Source organism: Desmodus rotundus, chromosome 4 (assembly GCF_022682495.2).
Source record: "Desmodus rotundus isolate HL8 chromosome 4, HLdesRot8A.1, whole genome shotgun sequence".
Taxonomy (NCBI): Eukaryota; Metazoa; Chordata; class Mammalia; order Chiroptera; family Phyllostomidae; genus Desmodus; species Desmodus rotundus.
The window spans coordinates 83,968,716-83,993,154 of record NC_071390.1 but is presented as its reverse complement, the minus strand read 5'-3'; the positions used below and the strand labels follow the sequence as shown (position 1 = coordinate 83,993,154).

Below are 24,439 nucleotides of genomic sequence, written 5' to 3'. Positions count from 1 at the left end.
ACTATCAACAACTGGACCTAAAACAAAACAAAAACAAAAACAAACTAAGCAAACAACCAGAACAGATTCATAAGCATGGAAATCAATTGGAGGGTTATCAGCTGGGAGGGGGGAAGGTGCTGGGATTAAGAAGCAAAATTGGTTGGAACAAAACAGGCAGGGGGAGGGTTAAGAATAGTATAGGAAATGGAGATGCCAAAGAACTTATATGCATGACCCATGGACATGAACTAAGTGGGGCGGGGGAGGGCAGGAGGGGGATTGTTGGAGGGAGGGGGGCTCCAGGGTGGAGGGAGCAAAGGGGGAAAAATGGGACAACTGTAATAGAATAGTCAATAAAATATACTTAAAAAAAGAAGAGGAGAACATTGAAAAGAATAGCATGTTCTAAATATAGCTTCTCTCTCATCTTCAAATCTGTTGGGACCTTTGCACTGAAACTTAATGCTGTCTTTGCTTCGGTTCCTTTCACTTCCTTTCCAAATCTGTGTTATCTTCCTGCCTATAATTTTTTTGCTAGAAGGCAGGACCTATGAAAAGAGACCCCCGGTTACGTCAGAGCTAGCCAAAGACAGGAAGTTTATACAGGGCAAAACTATTTGCTAGAATTGGTTTTGATCCTTTTTAAAGTTGTTAGCTCTAGAGACGCTGTCATCAGGATTCTATTGCACAAAGGGGAAGGTGTAAAAATATCTCTCTGACACGTGAATTTTGTTCTGTTTCCCGTTTCCTTGCCAGGAACGCTGGAAAAGGATTCCAGGCAGACCGGTCGTCAGTTTGAATTCCAGTGGTTGAGAAAGATGTGGGAATAAGAGCTAATGGAGAAAAAAGGGACTCCAGGAGATCTGAAAACTGTCCTTTTGACCCTGGACATTTCCTCAAAGACAGTTTATTTTTGGAAAGCCTCAGTTCTTCTGGTGTTGCGGGACGTACCCTGGGCTGATAAGTTTCCTTTCTGATTCCCTTTCCTCCGGAGAGCTGAGAGAGGGCACTTGTGGACCTTGAGGAACATGGATCTTGGTGGAAGTCTCTATAGGGAGACCTGCAAGTGCAGCACCATGGCCTCGTCTGGTTAGGTTTGCGCTGCTTTTCTACCAGCATCACGCACCGTAACTGAGGTGAGTTAGTTGCCTGTTTCTGTTTTTCCAAATGTTCATACTGAGCACAGAATCTTGATTCATTTTTGGTATGCGCTTTAACAAATATGTCCCTTAAATCAGTACTTCTCATTCTTGTTAAAAAGCGGGCTCTTTAGAATTCAGTGGGTCTGGGGTGGGCCTGAGATTCTGCATTTCTGACAAGGTCCCAGGTGACTTCAGGGCTGCTGGTCCGGGAGTGAGGCCGTGAGCAAACAAGGGCTTCAACCCCCAACGTGATTTGCTTCTGGGGGTGAAGTGGGTTAGAGTAGGGCCGTCAGAATGAAGGAACGTGGCCAAGCATGTGCTTTATGTAGGGTGCCTGAGGGAAAAAAAAATCATACAGCATCCCCCCCCCCAGTTGTACCTTCTTTGATGGGGTATCTCTAAGTGTGGGAGTTTCTGCTAAACAGTTCCTGGGTGTGGTAACCCAAGTCACCCCAAGGAGAGAAGATGTCAGGCAGCTCCTTAGGTGCCATGGGCCACTTGGAGCAGAGTCTGAAGTCTTTCTGTGGTTTTTTAATCGAGGGATTAGGTGTCCATAGCATGCCTCGCACTGGTGTCGTCAGTGATCACGTTGGACATTTCATCTTCAGTTAAAAATTATGTATGCTGGAAAAATAACTGATATCTTCCTCCTACTGTTTGGATGTAAAGATTGTAAGCATATGAATCTATTACATTTTTTAAAATCAATTTGGGTAAGGAATATATGTTTTATCTTCTTGTGAGAGGTCTATGTTCCTCTTTAAACCAAGTAGTTCCCTGTTCTAAATAACATATTTTAATCTGAAAGTAGCTTTTAATCCAAAGACAAATGAAGAAGAAAAAAATATAAGTAGATAGGAAAAGGTAACTATTCTGTCCCTAGTTGAGGGGACAAAAAAATGGGAGAAAGAAGGGGAAAAAGAATGTTGGCTGGGGACAACATGGCTTTGTAAAATGAATGAAAGAAACTCGGCCCAGAAGTAGAATTCTTTCCCACACATGCATGGGAGTTGTAGACTAGTAGCTCGTGTTTGCTCAGCTGGAGAAATGTGCTTGAGACAGAGCAGGTAAATTATCAATTTTGTTATCTTAATAAACATGCTGAAACTATTTGTCATTAAGTCAAGGATTATGCAATGGAATGAAAGGTCAGAGGTGTGAATAGACCTCTAGAGGCCCGGTATGAACCCGTGAAACCATCCCAGACAGAGGGGAATTGCTTCTGTTTGAAATAAGTGTCCAATGACATTCCTTTATGTCACAGCATATAACAAGGAGTGTTATTAAAAAATTTAACAACCTGTGTGGTACAAGCATTGACCAATCAGAATAGAAGCTATTGTAAATAACCCACACCATAACAAATCTTTGGTAGGCAGTAAGAACATACAGGGCTGAATATTAGCCTAAGCTATCCCAGATTTTAATTAAACACATTTTTGTGGGGAGAAATTACAAAGCTTCAGATGAGTTCAGAGACATATATAGTAAATCCTCACATAACATTGTTGATAAGTCCTGCAACTTTAAGCAAAATGATGTACAATGAAACAATTTTATCATAAGCTCATTGATATAATAAATAAGAGTTAAGTTTCTACGGCATCTCATCAACGTTATAATGGAACAACTTTGAACAAAATGATATTATTTGTTATTAGAGGGCCTGGCAAACGGTGCCAACACTGGCCTCATTCAGTTAGGTGAGGCCGTTCCCTCTCTTTCCAAGCCCAGAGCAAACCCGGATTCCAGCTGTAGGTCTTCTTCAAACTGCACTGCAAGGTTCAAAATCCTGTTTCTTGAATAGGATTAGGGAAAATGCATATATTCTTCTGTAAAGAGTTACAGCAGACAATGAAATCGATCACCGTGCTGTCCTTCCATACAAAGTGTGGTCGCAAAGCATTATCCTTCCATCAAAGCATTATCCCACTTGATTTTTCACAACCATCTTGGGGTAAAAGTCACAGGGCTTATTATTTTAACCTCTCAGTGAAGAGACTGAGAGTCTGTTTAAGCAATTTGCTAAAAGGCACATGTGTGGCTGGATAGTGGGTATTCCCGATTTAATCTGAGGCTTGTTTGCGCGTGGTTCAGGTTAATCCTGTCCTTTCCTTCAGTGTCTTCACAAGACCTCTAACAATTGATGTTGTTCTCTGCCAGGGTTTGTCGTCTTTTTATGTCATTATTTCAAAACTTTGTGCGTTAAAAAGGATCAATTTTCTATTTCTTCTGTCAACATTTTTTATGTGTCGTCTTAGCTTTACCTCCATTTAGGCCTTTAATCCCCAGAAACAAAAGTTTAAAAGCAGGTGTCATGCTTAAAAATCACCTGGGGAGCTTGCCGAATCTCAGATTCTGGCCCTGGCACCAAAGGATGTGGGTCAGTAGGCTGGGGCTCAGGTCTGAGTGTTCGTATTTCTAGTAAACGTTCAGGTGATCTCAGTGCTACCATTCAGAGACCATGCTTTACAGGCATGGCGTCAGTCAATAATTCAAAATAGCATCCTTACAGTTTAGTGAGGGGACTTAGTGTGCTTAACAACAGATCATGGAGCTAGACTTCCTGGGTTTGAATATTGATACCATCAGACATGCAAGCTGTGCAATCCTGGGGAAATTATGTCGTCTCAGTTGCCTAGTCTGTAAAATGGGTTCAATGACACTGCCTACATCACAAGGTAGTTGTGAGGATTAAATGGCTCATTACTTAGTCTTATTATTACTAAGTTTGCTCAATTCATAATTGTACTTTGCAATAGAAATACCAACATTAAGAATTCACACAGATACCAAGTGCTCTCCTTTGATGTCGGTGTTGTTACCCCAGAGTTTAATCATGAGATAAACATGTTCTTTTTTTAAAAAAAAAGATTTTATTTACTTTTAGAGAGAGGTGAAGAGAGAGAGAAAGAGAGAAACATTGACTGGCTGCCTCTTGCATACCCCCAACCGGGGACTGGCCCACAACCTCGGCATACATCCTGACCAAGAATTGAACCAGTGACCTTTTGGCTCTCAGGCTGGCACTCAACCCACTGAGCCACACCAGACAGGGAAGATAAACATGTTCTTATGTGTGTGTGTGAGTGGGTGTTCTGGGCTATCACCTAGCACTTCCCACCCAAAGGAGAGAGAGTAAATGATGCTGAGACATTGACAAACGCCAGTCACGTAGGGCCTTACATACTCTCCTATAAGCTTGGATTTGGCTCTGAGAAGGATGAAAGTCATTAACATAGTTTGAAGCTGAGGAGTGCAATTAGAATGGCATTTTAATTTATTTATGTATGTATTTATTTATTTATTTAATCTTTACCCAAGGACATGCTTATTTTTAAAAAATATTTTATTTATTTATTTTGAGAGAGAGGGGAAGAGAGGGAGAAAGAGAGGGAGAGAAACATCAATGTGTGGTTGCCTCTCACTGGGCCCCCACTGGGATGTGTCCTGACTGGGAATTGAACTGGTGACCCTTTGGTTCACAGCCCGCACTCAATCCACTGAGCCACACCAGCCAGGGCTTATGCTTATTGATTTTAGAAAGAGAGGGGAAGGGAGAGAAACATGGATGTGAGAAATATCCTTCAGTTGCCTCATATGTGCTGGGACCTGGGAACAAACCCGCAACCCAGACAGTCATATGCCCCAACTGGGAATTGCACCCACGACCTTTTGGTCCATGGGATGATGCTTCAACCAGCTAAGGCACGCTGGCCAGGGAAGGGTTGCATTTTAGAAATCTTTCTTGCTACAGTATGGGGGCTAATTTGGAAGAATATGAGGCTAAAGGCTGAGACCTGTTTGAATAGACTATTGCAGTCATCCTGGAGAGAATTAACAAAGCCTTGAACTTCGGCAGTAGGGTAAAGCATGGAGCAGGGATCCCGTGGTCCAGCTGATGGAATGGAGCATATGCCATGACTCAGAAAGGAAATGTGGTACTGTATTAAAACTCCCTAGTTTATGCCTCTTCTTTACATCAAAGCTCTGTGAGGCTGAGGACTGTACCTTACTCCTATGTAGTTCAAACCCTTAGCTTCTAATATGTCCTTGGTGGATGTTTGTGAGTGAATGGATGAGGGAGAATAAATTAAGTCTTCGCCCATTTCATATCCCTCCTCTCTTGCTTTTGTTGTAATCACACTGACCTTCCTTCAGGCCTTTGAAAATGCCCAAATGTGACCTCTAGTCCAGAGGGTGTCAAACTACACACTGCCTTTGGGGAAAATTCATGCCACCACCTAGTTTTTACAGATAATTTTATTGGGACGCAGCCACATCCATCTGATTATGTATCATCTCGGGCTACTCTAGGGCTACAGCAGCAGGGTAGAGTAGTTGTGACAGACACCACGTGACCTGTGGTGCCCAAAATATTTACTATCTGGCTCTTTACAGAAGAAGTTTGCTGATCCCAGCTCTAGTTCTTTGAAATTGCTGATTTAAAACACCACCCTCAACAAAGCTACAGTAACCAAAACTGTGGTACTGAAGTAAAGAAAGACATACAGACCAATGGAATAGAATAGAGAGTCCATAAATAAACTCTCATATATATGATAAAATTATTTTTGTCAAGGTTGCCAGACCATTCAATGGGGAAAAGATAGTCTTTTCAACAAATGGTGCTGGGAAAACTGGACAGCCAAATGCAGAAGAATGACGTTAAATCCTTATCTTGTACCATATTCAAAAACTAAGTAAAAAGGGGCCAAAGTCATAAATGTAAGAGCTAGAGTATAAAACTCTTAGCCAAAAACATAGGGGAAAAGCTTCATGCCATTGAATTTGGCAGTGATTTCTTGGATATGACACTAAAAACACAGGCGACAAAAGAAAAACTAAATAAATCGGACTTAATCAAAATTAAAAACTTTTATGCAACAAAAACATTATTAAGAGAGTGAAAAGACAACCTACGGTATGGCAGAAAATATTTGCAGATCTTGTTTCTGATTTGGGGTTAATATCTAAAGCACATAAAGAACTCCTACAGTTCAAAGACAAAAGCCAAACATCCCAACTGAAAAAGGGCAAAGGACTTGACTAGGCATTTCTCCAAAGAAGACATGGCCAATAGACACAGGAAAGGATGCTCAGCCTCACTAATTATTAGGGAAATGTAAATCAAAACCACAATGTGATATCACTTTGTACCCACTGGGATGAATTTTTTTTTTAAGATTTTATTTATTTATTTTTAGACAGAGGGGAAGGGAGGGAGAAATGGAGGGAGAGAAACATGGCTGTGTGGTTGCCTCTTGTGCACCCCCTACTGGAGACCTGACCTGGCCTGCAAGCCAGGCAAGTGCCCTGACTGGGAATGAAACCAGCCACCCTTTGATTCTCAGGCCAGCGCTCAATCCACTGAGCCACACCAGCCAGGGCTAGGATGAAGTTTTTAAAAAGGAAAATAACAAGTGTTGGCTTGGATGTGAAGTACTAGAACTTTTGTGCTTTCCTAGTAGGAATTAAAAATGGTGCAGCTGGTGGTGAGGGACAAATACCATATGATCTCACCTTTAACTGGAACATAATCAATAGAAGAAAAAAGCAAACAAAATATAACCAGAGACATTGAAGTGAAGAACAATCTAACAATAGCGGGGGCGGGGACAGTGGGAAGAGGGGATTACAGGAACTACTATAAAGGACACATGGACAAAACCAAGGGGGAGGGTGGAGGTGGGGGAGGGAGGTGTGTTCAGCTGGGGTGGGGTGGAGGGATGGGGAGAAAAGGCATACAACTGTAATTGAATAACAATAAAAATTAAAAAAAAATGGTGCAGCTGCTAAGGCAAACAGCTTGACCATTCCTGAAAAAATTAAACATGGAATCACCATATGATCCAGCATTTCTGCTTCTGGGTATATGCCAAAAGAATTGAAAACAGGCACTCAAGGAGAGATCTGCACTCCCACATTTGTAGCAGCATTATTCACAGTAGCCAAAAGGTGGAAGTAAAATTTAAGTGTCCATGGACCGATGACTACCACGAAATAGGTATATGCATATAATGAAATATTATTTTATTATTCCACCTTAAAATTTTTTTAAAGATTTTATTAATTTTATTTTTAGAGACAAGGGAAGGGAGGGAAAAAAAGAGAAACACCTATGCGTGGTTGCCTCTTGTGCGCCCCCAGTTGGAGACGTGGCCTGCAACCCAGGAATGTGCCCTGACTAGGAATGGAACCTGTGACCCTTTGGTTTGCAGGCTGACACTCAATCCACTGAGTCACAGCAGCAAGGTCCGCTTTAAAATTTTTGACACGTGCTTCAACATGTATAAACCTTCATGGCATTATGCTAAGTGAAATATGCCATCAAAGAACAAATACTGTATGATTCCACTTGCAGGAGATACCTACAGTGGTCAAACTCATAGAAACCGAAGGTAGAAAGTTGGTTGCTACCGGGGAGAGGAGAGAGGGAGAAGTTATGTTTGATGGCTACAGAGTTGTAGGTTGGGAAAATGAAAAACGTTCTAGAGACGGATGGAGGTGACAGTTGTATAGCAATGTGAAAGTTCTTAATGTCATGAAACTGCCTTTAAAAATGGTGAATTTTATGCAGTGAATATTTTACCACGATAAAAGAAAAAAGAAGTCTACCCTCATGTCTTCACATGGCTAGTACTTATTATTATTCAGTTTTCAGCTCAAATGGTATCTCCTCAAGGAAACCTCCTATTACTCTATGTAATTTCCTTGTAGGATATATGACTATCTGAAATGTTCTTACTTATACATTTATATGAATATTTATCATATGTCTTCATCAGAATGTAAGCTTGCTGAGGATAAGGTCTCTGTCGAATTCAAAGCTGTATCTAACACTTAGTTCTTGGCACATGGCAGATGCTCAATACAAGTGGAATAAACTAATAAAAGCAGCTTAGTGAGAAAAAGAGCTTCCACTGGAGGTTGTACTAGTGCAGGTACTCCACGGGAAATTTAAATGTATACCGTATATTCAAAAGTCGAAGTCAAACTGAAAATTTAACTTTCCCAGTATTAGCTGTGATGGTGGAGTGAGAAGGCATGAAGAAGAAATGAATCAATTCTATTCGGTAAAATATTTCCTTTCATTGACTTTCTGTATGACCTCCCTTCTCAGCCTCCTGATTCCCAGCACTTCAGCAAACCCTTTTTTCTCTCCATGTGTCGCCCACCCGTGCCTGCTGTCTGTGGCTGCTTTCATGCTACAGTGCCAGAGTACAGTGCTTGTAACAGCGACTGCATGGCCCACAAGGCTAAAATCCTTACTATCTAGGCTTTTTCAGAAAAATTGCTAGCCAAACCCTAATGTGGATAAAGATAACAGACAAGAGACGTTTGTCTACTCTTCCCCGAGAACTTTGATGATTCTCACTCAAGTCAATCTAGAAATACTTATTGAGCACCTGCTATGTTTTGGCACTGTCTTAGGCACTGGGGATAGAGCAGTAAATGAACTAGAACCCTGCTCTTGTACGGCCTACCTTCTAATGGGAGAAGAGAGGTGGTAAACAATAACCAAATAATATGGTATGTTAGAAGGTGAGAAGGGCTGGAGAGAAAAATATATTAAGGGCAGAGGTAATCAGGAAGGCTCAAACAGGTTTTACAAGTTTAAATAGAGTGGAGGAAAGCATTTGGGGAGAGGCAATGGAGGCAGAAGTGTGTTTAACATGTTAGAGAAATACCTAGCAGGCCATTGTAGATGGAGGAGCTGTTCCTCTCCATGGTCTCCACACCTGCGCATTCTGGCTCTGTGCAACGTTGGCTTCTTGTTTAAGGCATATACTTCATGCTATAGGACAGAAACCTAACCTTTCACAGTGTCTCAGCTGGCAGTATAATTGAGCCTTCAACAGGCCAGTGCACTGTTCTGTCAAGCCAGCTGCTTCTGCATGAGGAGAGTATGTAGTGGATTTTGAGAGCATGAGCCCATTTTCAAACCTCCTTGGTCATAACATAGGCCCACGGTCAGAGCAGGGTTATGCTGGATACCCATTGGCAGAAGCTCTGCAGGCAGGGAAAGTAAGTATTTACCCAGAATACGTAGCTATCCCTGAGAGCAAAAAGAGCTGTTCTCTTTAGGATGGGAGGAGCCTACCATAATTAACTGCTGCGAGGTGGCCGCCTGTTGCCCTGGACAGTGGTGCCATATCATGGCTTAGTATTAGCTTCTGCTGTTGGCAGATCGGACACTCAGCACTAGATATCGCCTTGGGGAGGTGAAACCCATGTTACTGCTCACACTTCCTTCCATGCCCACGCTATTATAATCACTTTGAATACGGACCCACTGAGCAAGCACTGGGATGCCTTAAGGAAGAGGCATCCTGGTGTTCACAAAGTAGATCCTCTTGCTTATCTGCTGTTTGACAGCTCCCACCATCATGGATCCTCTCTGCTGGGTATATACATGACACACAAATATTTTCACACTTTGTGTCACTGCAAGAGGCCCATACACAGTACAGCTTGTTACCAACTTTTCAAATCATTCTTTCGGAGTCCCCAAGGCACTGGCCAATCCAGTAGCCACTGCCCATAAATCATTATGGATACGTCAGGCCATGAAATAAATAGCCAACTGTATCCATTAAAGTTCTGTCCATGCAGATGTCTTCCCTTCTGCATGGTCCTCTGTGGTCATGCTTGAGTGTAGCACAGTGGACATCCACATCGGTCAGTGTAGCACCATTTGCAGATCCGTCTGAGGACTGGACCTGCACTTTATTCCCCTCTGTGAGCTGCTCATTGGGAATTCCCCAACAGGACACTCGTACAGGTTGAGGAAAAGGTAGGAAAGCGGTAGGATAAGGTGTGCTTGGTAGTTGGAGCCAGCCGGTCGTACCTGCAGGGGCCTGCTCTCCTCTATACTGCTTCCATGTTATGATGGGAAGGTTGCTGGATGTGTACATCCAGTTCTGTGGTTCGTGATGGGAAACCCAGGTGGCGTAGTCACTTGGTGCCATGTGGTCATAATTTCAGTCTCAAAAACCAGGGCCACAAGCTGCTTTTCAGGGGAGAATGTTTGTCATCAGAGGAGGATATGGTTTTCCCAGCCCCTGGAGGTCTGTGCCATGGGGGGATCCTACTAAGGATTCCTTCCAGCGATACCACACACCGAGTCCCTCTCTGCAGCAGACCCTTCTGATACCGTTTGTTTGGTCTGACAGGTCCCAGCGCCCAAGTAGCAGAGCAGCTCCTCTTGAAGCCTGGAGGTCTTTCTTTATACCTGGTCCCACTCAAACATGGTAGCTTTACAGATTATCAAACGAATGGGTCAGAGCAGCTGTTCAAAGGCTGCATAGATTGCCTTCAAATTGGAAAGAGGCCCACCAAGTATGGTGTGTGTTTTTTTCCTGTGTGGTGGGAGTGCAAGGTACTGCAATTTGTGTCTCATTTTCAAAAGGCTGTCTTAACATGTGCCAGACAGCAAAGGCCTACTAAATCTTGTAGAGTTTAACTCTCACCCTTTTGCACCTCAATATGTAAATATGGTATTTTTGATGCTTGTTTTTTTCAGCTTACCACATCTGATTGGCATAATGACATTAATATATAGGATCAGCATGATGTCCTCTGGGTTGTCAATATCATCAAGGTCCTTCTTAACTATGTCATGATGATGGGAGAGAGGACACAAATAGAAATGTACGTGTATATGCAAATTGCATTTGACTTTCCTCATTGATTAGAAAGGAAGAGAAAGCATTTGATAGGTCAGTTGTTGACTACCAGCTACCAGGTGTATTGTTTCCACTAAAGATACCACATCTTGAACTGCTGCTGAGATCCGCATCGCCACCTGATTAAGATCGCAATAACCTACTGTCGTTCTCTATGATAAGTCTGTCTTTTGTACCAGCTAAGAAAAGTGAGCTCTGTGGGGAGTTTGGAGAAATCACTGCCCCTATATCTTCAGTCTCTCTTGTCAGCATTAATCCCTGCAACTCTCTCAGGGATGTGGTATTACTTTTGGGTTCCTGACTGGGAAGAGGGGAGGTAGGAGTGGGACAGCAGTTCCAGGGGATTCCATATGATGCTTCCTACCATAATAGCTGTCACTCCATGTGGGGATCCATTGCTAGACTAACTTAGGCCAAGACTCTCCCCTGTCTGCTGATCTCCATAAGTCATTCTTCTGAATTGTTTAACCTGGTGGCATTTTGTGTTGCTGAGGGTCCATGTAATTTCAGGGGTAATATCTAATAATCCACAGAAGCATTGGACATTTTCTTTGCTCAAGTGTATAGTCACCCAGCAACTCTTTCTGGGGAAGTACTATGTAAGATGAATCTCTAGACCAGAAAGATTAGCAACACTTGGGAACTCATTAAAAATGCAAATTCGGCCATGGCCCGTGTGGCCCAGTTGGTTGGAGGTCATCCTGTAACTGAAAGGTTGTGGGTTCGATTCCTGGTCAGAGCACATACCTAGGTTGCGGGCTCAGTCCCCTGTCTGGCAGCGGTAGGATCCCTGGTCTGGGTGCATAGAATCCCTGGTCTAAGTGTGGGAGGCAACCAATCAATGCTTCTCTCTCACATCAATGTTTCTCTTTCTCTCCCTTCCTCTCTTTCTAAAAGCAATGAAAAAAAAATGTCCTTGGGTGAAGATTAAAAAATGCAAATTTATAGATATTACTCTTGTTATACTAAACCAGGATCCTGGAAATAGGTCCCAAGAATTAGTGTTTTAATGAGAATCTCAGCTCATTAAAAGGTTGAGAAGCACTGTCTCAGATCAGTGGTTCTCAACCAGGAGTGATTTTGCCCCTCAGGGTTGCCAAATAGACAACAGGGCACCCAGTTAAATTTTAATTTCAGATAAAGAACAAATAATGTTTAGTACAAATATGCCCACATGCAATCATTTGAATCTGAAACTCAAGTTTTTCTGTATTTTTATTGTATTTAATTCTGGTAACCTGCCTCCCCATGGTGGACTGGGCAATGGTTTGGCAAACACTGTGGCTGTCACACCTGGCGAAAGGGATGTGTGTGTGCACTACTGACATCTAGTGGGCACAAAGCACAGCAGGTCAAAACACCGATTCTGTGCTCCATCCCTCCGGCTCCTTTGGCAGTTGCACTAGACCTGGCCTTTACCATGCCGAATGCCATCACTCCCACTGAGGTTAGGGCACCCCTACATTTTCATTGCAGCCTCACTCGCCAGTATCTCTGACCTACAGAGCTCTTCAAGGATGCTGGTGCCTGCCTCACAAATGTATTTCTAGAGTCTTGGTGACCTTCCTGGAGAGGTCTAGTTAAGAGGTAGCTAAGTAGGTTGCTTGTAAGGGTCTATTTCTGTTTCTCAACTTTTTTTTTTTTTTACTGCAGTATGCTAGGCAATTACTGGCATTTCAGCCTCATTAACACTAGACTACCACTGAGTGCTGGCTTTTGTTAGCTAATCTTTTCAAACTGTTAGTACCATCCTCGGCATTCCAACCAAGGAAAACCTGGGGGTATTGACCCAAGTCAGTGTGTTCAGTTGAGATTTTTTTCTTGTTTCTTCAGGTTGGCCTCGTATTTCTGTGGTGTCAGTTGTCATTTCAACTTTTTCATTTCTGATTTTATTTATTTGGGTCCTCTCTCTTTTTTTCTTGAGTCTGGGTAAAGATTTATCAATTTTGTTTATCTTTTCAAACTACCAGCTCTTGGTTTCATCCATCTTTTGTATTGTTCTCGTTTTAGACTCTATTTTGTTTATTTCTGCTCTGATCTTTTTTTTTCTTCCTTCTACTCACTTTGGGCTTTGTTTGTTTTTCTTTTTCTAGTTCCTTTAGGCATAAAGTTAGATTGTTTATTTGAGATTTTCCCACATCAATGAATTTGGCTTGATTATTATAGTTTATCTCCATTGGCTTGACACCCTTAGAATCTATACTCTCTGCTCCTCCCCAGGCTTCTGCAGACACCAGCGGACAGTCCTGTAAACTCAGGGGATAGGCTCTCTCCTTACAGAGCAGGCCAGAGCTGCCCTCCCTGGGGTGTTGTTCCCATTCTTAATGCTGCATATAAACCTCTCCACAACTAAGAGGCTTAAAATGACAACTTAGTGTTATGTCTCATGGTTCTGATTGAGTGGACTTCGGAGAGAATGAGAGAGGGACTTGGGAAATCACTATAGAGAATTTTTTTGAAGAGTTTTGTTGTGAAAGAGAGCACAGCAATAGAGCAGTGGTTGGAAAATGAAGAGATGTTAAGATGAAATAAATAAATAGCAACATGTTTTTGTGCTTTTGGGAATGATTCTATAGAGAGGGGTAGATATGTATGTAGATATACTTATATAGATACATAAGTATACAGTACATAAATATGTACCATGTAGGTAATACTATCTATATATCTGACGATGTAGAAAAGAAAGGGGAAAATTGTTCTCACTGAATGAGGAAAGAGGGGATGGGATTTACTGAAGAGAGAAGACATTGCCTTTGGCTTTAGACTGGAGCATGGGCGGTTCATCTGTGCAGAGTAATAGGAGGGAAGGCAAAGTGTACTCACAGGTGAGCACATACATTGCAGGGGACCTAGAAGTCTCTTTCACTTGCTTGAATTTTTCTTAGTAAAATAAGGAATAAGATTATCAGCTGAGAATGACTATGGGAGAGAGTACTGAAGACAAAGAAATCACGACGTACTAAAAGAGGAAAGTAGAAAAGTGAATGGGATAGGGAAATAGGGTATGCGTTACTGGGCACCATTGAGAAGTCCCAGCATTAACATTCTTGATCATGAAATTTAAAATCAGATAAATCATTATTCTTATGGGTTTTTCTCTACCCACATTCAGCTGCAGAGATGTAGGCACAGAGTGGGGGAGAACTGAATTTGGCTAGAGTTTGCAGTTTTGCCAAGCAAGTGGCAATGCAAAAGATAAGCGAGGGAGTTAAGGTTGTTTGTGAGGGTATTACTATAACGAATGATGATGAAATTTCAGCTGGTATGGAGACTAAAGAGAACAGTGAGGGATGAAGCATAGTAAAATACTAGTAAAATTAATGGATGCTAGGTCCCTGTGGTGGTCAAAAGTTTAATGGAGTTGGGTTACAAGAAGGACCTAGGTGGAAAGATGAAATAGGGTAGTCAGGGAGTGAGATATACAACATAAGATTGACAATGAGAATGTCTGTGCTATGGCCTTGGAGTGCACAACAGAGGCAGGTGGGAAACAAAGCATTAGAGAAGTTCAAGGTAGTCAGAGGCCAGCGTACTGGGAAAATCACTTATGTGGCTATTGAATGTGTCAAGAAGTGAGACAGGAGCAGTGTTAGAGAGCGTGACAGTGTACTGGATGGGGGAAGAGGGTCCAGGAGTCCAAAGATAGCAACAACCATCACGGGCATTCAGTGATTAGTCTGAAGGCATGAAATTCAAAGCTGAGATGTTTGGGGGGAAGTGGGTAGGTGATCCACTTTGGGATGTTCATATTTTTGTGGTGGTTTCTCCTCTCAGAATAGCATATCAGAATGTGAAATCCACCAATGTAACCTCAAAACCCCTTTTTTTTTGTGAAGACTTTTCATGCTTTAATCAAAATAGGGTGCCAGAGCCTAGCCAAAGATTATTTGTGTTTTTCTCTAAGGCTAGGGCAACCATATTTACTTTTTAAATTTATTTATTGATTTTTATTATATTTTTATTGATTATGCTATTACAGTTGTCATGATTTTCTTCCTTTGTCCCCCTCTCCACCCAGCACCCCCCGCTCCCACAGGCAATCCCCACACCACTGCTCATGTCCATGGGTCATGCCTATAAGTTCTTTGGCTTCTCCATTTCCTATATTGTACTTTATATCTTGCCATATATAATGCACTTTTTTGCCTACAATTTTCAGGGAAAAATAAGGATGCACATTATACATGGGTGGTACTAATTCCATATCTATATAAATCTTTTTCATTCTTTTATTTATGGTTCTGTGTTAAAAGTGTAACTCTACAAAGCGATAATGGTATCCATATGCAAAATAATACCCTAGAATATGATAATTGGTTTTGTTTCTAAATATAAATAAATAAATAATTGAATTAAAAAATTAAAATGATTTTCTTTCCTGAAAGTTTGAGCCAAAAACTAGGGTGTGTACTATCCACGGGAGCACATTATACATGGCAAAATATGGTACCTATTTATACTTCTTAATCCCTCACCTCTTCACTCATTTCCCCCACCTCCCTCCCCTCTGGCAACCATCAAAACACTCTCTATATCCATGATTCTGTCTCTGTTCTTCTTGTTTGCTTAGTTTGTTTTTTCTTTTAGATTCAATTGTTGATGGATTTGTATTTTGTATGAACTAGTGCCAGGCCTGGGGCTCACTGAGGCCAGCTATTGCTTGTTTGCAAGGATTTAGGAAGTTTGACGCATGAGACAAGACCAACTACAAACATGGAAAAGCAGCTTGGTTGGGCCTGAAGGTTGGGTAGGGCAGAGTCTCTGGAGATCTCCAAAGGGGGTCAAACAGTGTTAGCCAGGTTGATGGAGTCTCAGATATGGCACCAGCTTGTTGGCTCTGTGGGGTGAGGCTTTAGAAAAGGGAAAATGGCCTCTGCTTGCCTTGATACCAGACACTTCAGTTTCTCCCTGTGTACCTCTGATGCCTTACAAGCTTCTACCCTAGTGCTGGAGTTCAGAGTGAGAGAGTCTGAGTAGGTGAGTCCATGTATGGATTCTTTAAGAGGAATTGCTTGGGGTTCCAGTTTTTTTTCCACCTCCTTATTCCTACTGGTTTTTATAGTCAGAAGTTGTGGGGGCTTATCTTCTCGGCACTGGATCCATGAGCTACGGAGCCTGGTAGGGGTTTGGGACACCTTGTTCCCTAGATATCCCTCCTGGATTTTTATCTACCACACATTGGTGAGGGATCAGCTCATTCTGCATCTGTGCTCCTCTTACCAGTCTGAATGGATGTGGTTTCTTTAATTCCTTAGTTGACAGACTTTCATACAACTCAATTTCTTATGGTTCTGAGTGATGGTTGTTCTATATTTTAGTTGTAATTTTGATGTGGTTGTGTAAAGAAGCAAGCCATGTCTGCCTACACTGCCATCTTGACCAAAAGTCCCACCATATTTAGTTTTTAAAGATTTTATGTATTTACTTTTAAAGAGAGGGAAAGGGAGGGAAAAAGAGAGGGAGAGAAATATAAGTTGCCTCTTGTACAAGCCCTGACAAGGGCCCCAACCTACAACCCAGGCACATGCCCTGATCGGGATTTGAACCCATGACCTTTGCTTTGCAGGATGATGTCCAACCAACTGAGCCACAGTGGCCAGGGGCCATATTTACTTTTTAGAGTGAAAGGGGGCACACTTAATAATTACTTTGGGCAATACATTTAAACTGGGTCTTTCCTGTACAAATTGGGACATATGCTCACACCAGGCCCTACGCGATGTGAGCATAGTCAATTTAATCATGAGCTAGCTGTATGCCGAAAGCTCTAATTCCCAAAAATCACTATAAACACTTTTGACACACAAATTAGGAAGAGAAAAATGACCAAAATTGATTGTGTCTTAAAGAGAATATCAAGAAAGACTTTCTTCTCCAACCTACCTCCCTAATTACATGTATTGCCCATCCTATTCACTCCCCCACCTCAATGCAATCATAGTTTGACTATATCGACTTGCAAGAGAACTGCTTTATTCCTCAAATTATCTTGGTCATTTGAAAGTATTCTGAAGTGTTCCCTAAATTCTATTAATTCTCTGTTTTTTAAAAAGTTTTATATTTATTTTCAGAAAGAGGAGAAGGGAGGGAGAATGAGAGGGAGAGAAACATCATTTGGTTGCCTCTTGTTTGCCCCCACTGGGGACCTGTCCCAGAGCCCAGGCATGTGGCCTGACAGGGAATTTAACCGGGGATCTTTCGGTTTGCAGGCTGGCTCTCAACCCACTGAGCCACACCGGCCAGGGCTCCATTAATTCTTTATTGTTTATCTTTTGTCTTTTATATTATATTATATGGTAATTATTTCTTCTTTTGGACACTACTTACGTGCTGAGGACACTAAAAAATAGATGTTGGATATGGCTTTTAAGTGCTCTGCCACATTCTCTTCTTTTTTAATAAACCAAATTGTTCTCTCTTCTTAGCAAACTCAAATAAATCAACTCTTGCTGATGCTATTCTTTTTAAAAATGTATTTATTTATCTCTAACTATTGGCAGCACACTTTTCTTCAAAAACTTTTTTAGTAATGTGTAGTTGGCACACAATATTGTATTAGTTTCAGGTAGCACACTCTTAATCTTATGGGATTGTTTCTACAATTCCTTTTGCTTTGAAGCTGCATCCTAAATCACTGAAGTGACTCTAATAACTAAGTGGGAAGTTAAAGCTGCTGGGGAGAGCATTTCAAAATCAATTACAAATGGGTTTACATATTTGTTTTTGTTCCCTTAACTGACACAAAAATGTTGGATTGCTTACATTCTTATATGTAATCATATCTAATGACATCAAGAGATATTTAGTTACCAATTCATATATGATTTCCAATGTTCTAAACCTGTCTGCCACACCCATAAAGCAATTCTCCTGTGGAGGGTGCTTAGGTTTTTAAAAACGACATGTCTTTTTAAAGATATGTATAAAGAGGGGACCAACAGTTAGGCACAAAACGTAAGAAAACTTTTCAGTCCTATTAAAACTGGGTCAAAAGTCATTGACAATCGTGGGAAATGGTGAATACCAAAAGAGATTTTTGTTTGGATATTTGTTTTGCCTTTAGGTTATCTTTTGGCAAGAAAAAACTCAATATATTGCCAATACCATATTCTCGTGAATCCAAAATTCATTATTATTTTATTATGATTTTATATACCAGCACAATCCCTGCTAATTAAACTGAAAAATGTTTTCCTTTCATTTAGAATTTTTATTTTCTACTTACTGAAAAAGCTCTAGAACTCTAAGAGCTCTATTAGAGATATGTTACTTCATACATTCCTAAAGAAAAAATAAAATTAACTGCTTAAGTTATTCCTAAAACCCCTTCTCCTTCATACACTACCTCTTCTGAATAACTTTTGACTCAGTCACAGATGTCTTCAGTCTTTCACATAATGGTGGCCTCTGTGTCTTCAAGAGTCCTGGGATACAGCGCCCTCTTAAAATAATCCCTGAAGGGACTTCCAGCCAAGATGGAGGCATAGGTAGACACACTGTGCCTCCCCGCACAACCAAAAGAAGGACAACAACAATTTAAAAACAAAAAACAACCGAACTGACAGAAAATTGAACTGTATGGAAGTCCGACAACCAAGGAGATAAAGAATAAACATTCATCCAGACGAGTAGGAGAGGCCGAGACAGGCAGCCAGGCATAGAGGACTCTCAGCAAGGTGGAGGCTGGTGGGCCAAGCGAGGTGGTGGATTGTGGAACAGAGAAGGTAAAGTTGCAGCTGGCCAGCGAGGCAGCAGCTGGTGGACTGGGTGACAGACTGCGCAACCCAGAGTTCCAGTGCAGGGAAATAAAGCCTCAAAACTCTGACTGAAAACACCTGTAGGGGTTGAGGTGACAGCAGGAGAAACTCCCAGCCTCACAGGAGAGCTTGTTGGAGAGACCCACAGAGACCTAGAGCATGCAGAAGCCCACCCACTTGTGAATCAGCACCAAAGGGGCTCAACTTGATTGTGGGTAGTAGAGGGAGTGACTGAAAACCAGAAGAAAGCAGAGCAAGCACCATGGCTCCCTCTCGGCCCCTCCCCCATGTACAGCATCACAGCGCAGCTACCAGCATTTCCCCACCCTGGTGGACACCTAAGGCTCCGCCCCTTTAAGTAACAGGCACGCCAAGACAAAAAAAAATGGCCCAAATGAAAGAACAGATCAAAGCTCCAGAAATAATTCAACTAAGCAACCAAGAGATAGCCAACCTATCAGATGCACAGTTCAAAACACTGGTAACCAGGAAGCTCACACAATTGGTTGAATTTGGTCACAAATTACATGAAAAAGAAGGCTATGCTAAGAGAAACAGGGGAAAATGTATAGGGAACCAATAGTGATGGGAAGGAAACTGGGGCTGCAATCAACAGTGTGGACCAGAAGGAAGAAAGAAACATCCAACCAGAAAAGAATGAAGCAACAAGAGTTCAGAAAAATGAGGAGAGGCTTAGGAACTTCCAGGACATCTTGAAGTGTTCCAACATCCGAATTATAGGGGTGCCAGAAGGAGAAGAGGAAGAACAAAAAATTGAAAACTTATTTGAACAAATACTGAAGGAGAACTTGCCTAATCTGGCAAAGGAAATAGACTTCCAGGAAGTCCAGGAAGCTCAGAGAGTCCCAAAGAAGCTGGACCCAAGGAGGAACACACCAAGGCACATCATCATTACATTAGCCAAGATGAAAGAGAAGGAAAGAATCTTAGGAGCAGCAAGAGAAAAGGAAACAGTTACCTACAAAGGAGTTCCCATACGACTGTCAGCTGATTTCTCCAAAGAGACCTTACAGGCAAGAAGGGGCTGGCAAGAAGTATTCCAAGTCATGAAAGGCAAGGACCTACATCCAAGATTGCTCTATCCAGCAAAGCTATCATTTAGAATGGAAGAGAAGATAAAGTGCTTCTCAGATAAGGTCAAGTTCAAGGAGTTCATCATCACCAAGCCCTTATTCTATGAAATGTTAAAGGGATTTATCTAAGAAAAATAAGATAAAAAATGTGAACAGTAAAAATAACAGCAAACTCACAGTTATTAACAACCACGCTTAAAACAAAAACAAAAGCAAACTAAGCAAACAACTAGAACAGGAACAGAACCACAGTTATTAGACACAAATGAATTAGATTGTTTAGTATATCTAAGATAACAATTTTTAGACTAATTGATATAGAAAATTCTTCCAGATAATAAGTAGATAGCAAACACTATTTTAAAGCCCCTCAAAATAATAAAACTATCTTGTCTAAAGAAAAAAGGCTAGTAGACTATTTGAATAGATCTATATTTTAAAGAAATTGAATCAATAACTAATAAGTTTTCAAAACAGTAAACAGCATGCCAAGAACTCCATTGGGAAATTCCACCTAACATTTAAGGGAAAAGTATACCATTTCTCTAGTGTCCCTTTCGGAAAATGAAAGGCAAGGAAATATTCTTCCTAACTCCCCACTCATTCTATGAGACAAGCATTATCCTGACACCAAAACCATTACAAAGACATTACATGGAAATTATCAACCAATATCTTTCATGACGTAGAACATATATTCTCAACAAAATATTAACAAATTAAATATAACAATGTATGAAAAGAATTATACACAATTTGGGATTATACACCAAAAATTATATACCAAGTAGAATTTATCTAGGCATCCAAGGCGGGTTCAACATTTGAAATAAATTAAGGCAATCTATTACATCAACAAGCTAAAGAAGAAAAATCATATAATTGTTACCAACAAATGCACCACAAGCATTTGACAAAACTTAAGACTCATTCATGATTAAAAACCCTCCTCAAACTAGGAATAGAGGAGAACATCCTCAGTTTAATGAAGAACATCTACGAAAAGCCTACAGCTAACATCATATTTAATGGTAAGAAATTAGAAGCTTTCCCATGAAGATAAGGAAGAAGGCATGGATGTCCCCTCTCACCACTTCTTTTCAACATTGTGGTGGTGACCGACACTACCTGGCTTCAAGACTTACTATAAAGCTACAATAATCAAGAAAATGTGGCATCAGCAAAAGAATAAACAAATAGATTATGGAACAGAATAGAGAACCCAGAAAATATCCACCTAAATATAGTCAACTGATCTTTGACAAAGGAGCAAAGGCAAAACAATGGAGCAAAGATGGTCTTTAACAAATGGTACTGGAACAAATGGACACTCACATACAAAAAAATGAATCTACCTCACAAAAATTAATTCAAGGTGGATCATAGACCTAAATAGTAAATACAAAACTATGACACTCTTAGAAGATAACGTAGGAGGAAATGTAGCTGACCTTGGGTATAGGTCACCTATACCTAATGACTCTTTAGATATAACATCAAAGGCATCAAAAAATTAATTGTTAAGCTGAGCTTCATTAACATGAAAACATTTGATCTGTGAAACACACCATAGCGGGAATGAGGAGACAAACCACAGACTGGGAAAAAATATTTGCAAAAGATATCTGATAACAGACAGTTAGCAAAAATATACTAAAAACACTTAAAATTCATCAATAAGAGAACAGCCTGATTAAAAAATGGGCAAGAAACCTGAACAGACCCTCATCAAAGAAGACATATTAATACATGTAATAATACATACAATAAACAAACATTTCATATGTCATTGTGGAATTACAAATTAAAACAATGGATACCATTATACAGCTATTTGAAAGACCTTAAACAGGAACAGTGACAACATCAAATACTGGTCAGGATGCAGAGTCTCTTTCATTCCTGGAGGAAAGCAAATTGGGACAGCCACTTTGGAAGACAGTTTGGCAATTTCTTTTCTTTCTTTAAATTATTTTTAGAAAGAGGGGAAAGGAGGGAGAAAGAGAGAGAGAGAAACGTCAATGCGTGGTTGCCTATTGCGAGCCTTCTACTGGAGACCTGGCCTGCAACCCAGGCATGTGCCCTGACTGGGAATCAAACCGGCAACCCTTTGGTTCTCAGGCCAGCATTCAATCTGCAGAGCCACCCAGCTAGGGCAGTTTCTTTACAAAATGAAACATACTCTTACACAGATTCATCAGTCACATTCCTTGATACTTACCTAAATGAGCTGAAAATTTGTCCTCACAAGCACCTCAACATAGATGTTTGAAGCAGCTTTATTCATAATTGCCCTAATGGAAGCAACCAAGATACCCTCCAGTAGGTGAATGGATTAACTACGGTACATCCAGATAATGGCCTGTTGTGCAGTGCTAAACAGAAATGAGCTATTTCTCATATATACTAAATGATGAAAAGACATGGAAGAAACTTAAATGCATATCATTAAATAAAAAGTCAATCTGGAAAGCCTACACTCTGCATGATTCTGGCTATATGACATCAATGAAAAGACAAACTATACAGATAGTAAAATGATTGGTGGTTGCCATTGGATTTTTAGAGCAGGAAGAACATTTTGTATGATATTACCACGATGGATAATGTGTCATTATACACTTGTCAAAATCCATAGATGGCACACGAAGAGTGAATACTAATATAACCTATGAACTTTGGGTGACTGTGATGGTTGATGGAGGCTCATCAATTGATCGATGAGTCACCACTCTGGTGGGCTGTGTTGGCAGGAGAGAAGTGTGTGTTTGCTAGGGGGAGTAGAGGATACATGAGAAATCTCTACATCTTCTACTCAGTTTTGTTGAGAACATAAAACTACTCTAAAAAATAGGGGGGAAATGACTTTGAAAGTTGTGACCACATAGATAAAACCATAAGCAGTGAATATCTGATACTCAATGTGATATCATTTTGGTATCTAAAAAAAATGTGTGGTCCTAAAAGATAGCAGGAATATGAAAGAATAAAGACTCCATTATATTGAAAAGGTTTTCACTTTAGACCAACATGACAATTACACTACGTTCTCCTCTCATAATTAAAAAACAAAGCAGTATCCTATCAATGCTTAATCTAGAATAAATTGCAGAGGTCAGTTGGCACTCAGAAGAATTAGCTAATATGTAACATAAATGCAAGAGTATCACAACAACTCATCTTGGAGTTACCTATCCAGCACAAATCAGGGGCGGGGCAAGAAATCACTTCCTGCAAAAATCTCCAGTTTCCAGATCATGCTACGTCACATGTTAGGGTATATGCCAATGGTGCTAGTGTGACATTTAGTTTCTTTTGTATTAAAGCATCTTTTATTCTAGGAAGAGTTGAGATTAATCACAGAAATGTTTAAGATAAATCCATGTTAACATTTTTATATTAAAGAATATCCTCCTAGTTGTTATTTTATATATTTATATTATCGAATAGAGTTTGGCCTATTAGTATATGAAAACACTTTTACCTGTCCAATTGCAAATGTGTAATTAAATAAATGATTTAGGTTTTCGATTGAAAGTTGAAATCTTACTAAGTTTGTAGAAAATGATGGAACATTTAAAAGAACTAAGGTTGACCATATTTATGATTTTAATTATTTGCTTTATATGGGTCATTCAAGCACTTGGTAAACTTTCATTTGTTAAATTAGAAAGTGGGAGTACCTTAGTGTGCAGAAAAGAGTTAACATGCAAGTCGGAGACTGCCATCCTTAGAAAGACCTGCTGGGGAGGTTGGTCCTTGGCTGGCATCTGGCAAGTTGAGTCACAGGGTGTTACAGCTAACAGTTACCTGATAAGAATGCTTCATTTTGCTTAGGCTGTGCAAACAATATAGTTTATGCTGAATGCCCACCCTTTGGGAGTCTGAAATTTTGATACGTTCTAGGCCGAATGTGTCTACATACCCAGCCTCCAATAGAAACCTTGGGCTCTAAGTTTCTAGCCAGCTTGTTATTGAATTTTCATTGCTGAGAGGAGTGTGCTCTGTATGACCCTGTGGGGTGGGGGAGGGGTGGGAAGAGGGCCTAAGGAACTGCAGAGGGAGGCTCTAGACTCTGCCTGTGTCTTTCCAGCTGTGTGTCCTAACTGTCCCTATAAATCTTAGCTATGAGTAGTGACATACACCGAGTTCTGTAAATCCTTCCATGAATTGCGGAATTCTTCCATGAATCTCTGAATGTGGGGGTGGTCTAGAGGGGCCCCCAACACACTAAAGAAAAGTAAATATTTTTCTTCCAAGTACAGCTTAAAGTGGGAGTATTTAATTGACTGTGTTTGCAGATTAGACCAATCATTATTGAAAGATCTCTAAAAATAATAAAATTTGCTAGACTTACAAATAGAGCAATAGCATTTGCAAACTGAATTTATAGGTTTAGGGAAAAGTAGAGTCTTGAATTTGTAACTTTATTTACTGAAGATTAATTTTTAAAACACAAGTAAACTTTTTTTTAAATAGGAGAAAAATCAAATTTTAATGTGTACATATGGGGAATTCACATAAGCATGAAACTTCCCCAAGTAAACTTTTGAATAGGACTTTAGCCCACAAAAGCCTCCCTGGAAAGGATCAAGAAAACTTAAATTTAGTGTATCTCACCATCCCATAACAGACTGCACGTCCTCCTGGTCTCAGTGGCAGAGGAGCACTTGTTCAAACCACCGACAACTCCACATCTCTAAGATTTTGGTTTAAAAGAAGTAGCCTAGGCTCCAGCTCCGTTTGTAGTACTTGGTGGTAAACCATATTAC

General features: G+C 40.6%; 1 protein-coding gene across 1 annotated transcript in view; it reads left to right on the top strand.

Annotated features, from left to right (window-relative positions):
* The first annotated feature begins 579 nt into the window (after positions 1 to 579).
* LOC112317785 (broad substrate specificity ATP-binding cassette transporter ABCG2) overlaps positions 580 to 24,439 on the top strand; it is a 131,018-nt gene continuing 107,158 nt past the window's right edge. The window contains exon 1 of the mRNA XM_053923255.2: positions 580 to 1,118. The gene's annotated coding sequence lies outside the window, so the exon portion shown is untranslated. The remainder of the gene's footprint in view (positions 1,119 to 24,439) is intronic.